Source organism: Kogia breviceps, chromosome 15 (genome assembly GCF_026419965.1).
Source record: "Kogia breviceps isolate mKogBre1 chromosome 15, mKogBre1 haplotype 1, whole genome shotgun sequence".
Lineage (NCBI taxonomy): Eukaryota > Metazoa > Chordata > Mammalia > Artiodactyla > Physeteridae > Kogia > Kogia breviceps.
Genome location: NC_081324.1, coordinates 28,545,853 through 28,550,481, shown reverse-complemented (window position 1 = coordinate 28,550,481; position 4,629 = coordinate 28,545,853).

Sequence of the window (4,629 nt, the reverse complement as noted above, 5' to 3'; positions counted from 1 at the left end):
TGTCACAAAGAAAGAATAGAATGAAAGGAGGGAATGAGTTTAGTGGGTTAAAGAAAGGACGTAGGAGAGGGTAGAGTTATGAGATGACATTAGAAAGGTAGCTTAAGATCGTCCAGCAACATCTAGAGACATAGTAAGGGTTGGAGTTTTGTTCTATTTTTAATAGACAGCCATTGGAGTGCTTTAGACAGAGGAGAGATATGATATGAATAGTATTTTTAAAGAGCACACTGGCAGTTATATGGAAAATTGACTTGAAGGACAAAGAATAGAAGTAGATAGACTTCCCAGAAGATGAATGCACCAGGCAAGCAATTAAAGTGTCCTGAGTTGTGTTTTAACAGTGATGAATTTTATAAAAGTGCTATGGCAGATAAATAAGATGGGACCATGAAAGAGAGGATTTTGAATGCCAGCTTTGGGGAATTAATTCAATTCTTAAGGAGAGCACTGAGGTTCCTGATCACAGGATTGGGGTGATAGTAGATAAATAATTTTCTTGATTTTTTATTGCTTATTTCACTCCCTTAGAACATAAACTTTTTGAGAAAATTTGTCTTATTCTCCAGGACCCTATTATGATCACTAGCGTCACCACAAAACTATATAAGTATATCAAAGGCAGGCACGATGCTATTTTGACTTTGAACACATAGTTATTAGCACAGAGTAGGTTCTCAAAGAGTGATAAATAAGTATATGAATGAAGAATGTATTGGATGAAACAAATTGGATTTAATGGAGAGATAATAGAAATGTAACAGGCAATGAGGTTGCTACAATAATACAGATTTGAAGAGCAAAGGGACTAAACTAAGGAAAGAACAAATGGAGTAGAGGAAAAGAAAACAATCTATATTTTGAAGAGAATCAACAAAACTTGGAAAGACTGGTGGCCCACTTATCATAAAAGATAAAATTTGAGCAAGAGGTAAAAGATGACTGTAGCAGATATGGCAGATAAGCATGGCATATCCATTCCACACACACCCCCATTCCATGATCTTTCCAGTTTGCTATCCTAGTCTACAGAGATAGGAAAACTGAAAATCACATTTCCTGGGTACCCTTGCATCTGGGGTTCTGGGTGGATAGAGATTTCACTGATTAGATGTATTTGCATGATATATGAAAACAGAATTGAAGTGAAGGCCACACTGCTTGCTTTTGACATTTTGCTGGCAAACACAGCCATGGAGGTATTTGGATTTTTTATGTCAGCTTTTAGCAGCAGTTTCAGGGTCTAGTCAATTTGCTTCATGGTTGTCTAGAGTCAGAGAGCAGGGCTTCCTTTTTGCTGATGCAGATTATAGCAGGTTTAGTTGTGGTCCCAGGACTAACAACAGTAATGGTTTCTGAGTTATAGCAGTTTGCAGATGATGGTGACTTTCAGGTCATGTCAGCACATGGGTATGGTAGTATTTGCTACCATGAAAAAGCAGCAGCTTACTTGGCAGGCAAATACAGTATGATGGTCTTGGGGGTTATTCTTGAAAGATCAATATATCAATATATTTTGTTTCTTCAGCTTTCAGAGTGATTCTATAAGTTATTTATTACCCTGAAAGATAAGAAGACATTTTCTTTCCTTAGATGAGTTGAAATAGGCAGTATGATAAGAGGGAAGCAAAGCCAAGATAGGATAAGAAAACTTCAGCACACATCCACAGAGCAATAAGCAAGTATAAATGAATTAACAACCTGAGAACTGAGAACAGAAGATGGCTGCACCATCAAGGAGGGCTCAGGAAGCAGTCAGCACCCTGCTAAGAAGTGAGAGCTTCCAATAGGGTCACTGAAAACAGAAAGATCCATTGGAAAGCATTCCCATTACTGTTTAGGTGACTTTGAATGGTCTGTGTACATGTTTCGAACATTGTCAGAAAGAGGAAGCAAGGAATTAAGCCACTGGATACAGTGCCTGTTTTGTTAGTGAGCCAGGACCCCAGGGGCAGGTGTCAGCATAAAACAGCAGAAATGCATGGAAACACACACTAGGTACAACAAAATACAGGGCATTCTGGAGACTGCTGTTAGAAATAGAGGGGCAAAAATGCCTTCCCCACAGAATCTGAATGGTCTAGGAAAATCCCAGAGTGAGCCATTGGAAACAGTTTTTTCAATGGAACATCATAATGATTTGCAGAGTCATGGAACTGTCTTGGGTGTAGTAATGTCCTGGATTTCCAGACAGCTCTTGGCAAACTTAGACCAAACATTAGAAAAGAAAGAGTACAATAAAGTAGAATAGAATAAAGGAAAGATATACATGACCATGAATCTGTGGGAGTATTTTTCAAATGTTTATAATTTTTTTCATTTAATTCATTTGTTATACATTTACACTTTTTCTGTATTTTCACACTGACATATTTCACAAAGCACATAAGAAATAGTTATGTATGGCAGTGCTTGAGGACAGATGGTGTGGTAGAAAGACTTGAGTTCACCTCCTCTCACAAAAACACCAAAATAACAACTAACTGCTAAACAACTATCAACAAGAAAAGACTGGAACCTACCAAAAAAAGACATTCTACATCCAAAGACAAAGAAGCCACAACAAGATGGTAGGAGGGGCACTTTTGCAAAATAATCAAACCCCATACCTGCTTGGTGGACTACCCACAAACTGGAAAATAATTATATCACAGAGGTTCTCCCACAGGAGTGAGAGTTCTGAGCCCTACTTCAGGGTCCCAAGCCTGGGGGTCTGGCATTGGGAGGAGAAGCCCTGAGAGTATTTGGCTTTGAAGGCCAGCAGGGATTCAGGGCAAGATCTCCACAGGACTGGAGGAAACAGGCTCCATTCTAAAAGGGCATACACTGCTTTGTCCTGTGTCCCAGGACAAAGCAGTGATTCCATAGGATCCTAGGCCAAACCTACCTGTGGGTCTTGGAGGGTCTCCTGGGGAGGCAGAGACTGGCTGTGCCTCACTGTGGGGACAAGGACATTTTAGACAGAAGCCCCAGGGAGTATTCATCAGCATGAGCTCTCCTGGAGGTTGCATTTTGGCACCAAGATGTGGCCCCACTCAACAGACTGTGGGCTCCAGTGCAGGGACACCTCAGGCCAAACCATCAACAGGGTGGGAACAGAACCCGATTCATCACAGATAGGCTGCCTAAAGTTGCCCTGAGCCCACAGCCACCTCTAAACACACCCCTTGACAAGACACTGCCTATGAGAGGGACAAGACCCAGTTCCACCCAATAGGGGGCAGTCACTATTCCCTCCCACCATGAAGCCTGCACAAGCCCTGGGACCAATCTCACCTACCAGGGGACAGACACCAGAAGCAAGAGGAACTACAGTCCTGCAGCCTGAAGAACAGAGACCACAAACACAGAAAGTTAAACAAAATGAGACAGCAGAGAAATGTGCTCCAGATGAAGGAATAAGATAAAACCTCAGAATAAGTAAGTGAAGTAGAGATAGGCAATCTAACAGAAAAAGAATTCAGAGTATTGATAGTAAAGATGATCTAAGGTCTCAGAAAATGAATGCAGTCAGAGACCTAAAAGATACAAGAAAAGTTTACCAAAGAGCTGGAAGATTTAAAGAACAAACAGAGTTGAACAATATAATTACTGAAACAAAAAGTACACTAAAAGGAATCAACAGCAGAATAAATGAGGCAGAAGAATGAATAAGTGAGCTGGAAGACAGAATGGTGGTAATCACTGCCATGGAACAAAATATAGAAAAAAGAATGAAAAGAAATGAGTCCAGTCTAAGAGACCTCTGGGACAACATTAAACATGTTAACATACACATTATAGGGGTCCCAGAAGGAGAAGAGAGAGAGAAAGGGACTGAGGAAATATTTGAAGAGATAATATCCAAAAACTTCCCTAACATAGGAAAAGAAACACTCACTCAGGTCCAGGAAACACAGAGAGTTACATACAAGAAAAACTCACAAAGGAACATGCCGTGACACATATTAATCATATTGACAAAAATGAAAGACAAAGAGAAAATATTAAAAGCAACAAGAAAAAGCAACAAATAATATACAAAGGAATCCCCATAAAGTTATCAGCTGATATTTCAGCAGAAACTCTACAGGACAGAAGGGAGTGTCATGGTATATTTAAAGTGTTGAAAGGGAAAAAACTACAACCAAAAATACTCTGCCCAGCAAGGTTCTCATTCAGATTCAACAGAGAAATCAAAAACTTTACAGACAAGAGCTAAAAACTAAGAGAATTCAGCACCAACAAACCAGTTTTTTGACAAATGCTAAATGATCTTCTCTAGGCAGAAAAGAAAAGGCCACAACTAGAAACAAGAAAATTATGAATGGGAAAGTTCACTGGTAAAGGCAAACATAAAGTAAATGTAGAAAATCATCCACACACAAATAGGATATAAAAACCAGCAATCATGAGGATATTAGAAATACATTTGAAATTAAGAGACCAAAAACTTAAAACAATCATGTACATATAGAGACTGTGGGAAACACAAGCCAAAAAAACTACAATAGATATACACATAAAAAAGTAAAAGCAGGGCTTCCCTGGTGGCGCAGTGGTTGAGAGTCCGCCTGCCGATGCAGGGAACACGGGTTCGTGCCCCGGTCCGGGAAGATCCCACATGCCGCGGAGCGGCTGGGCCCGTGA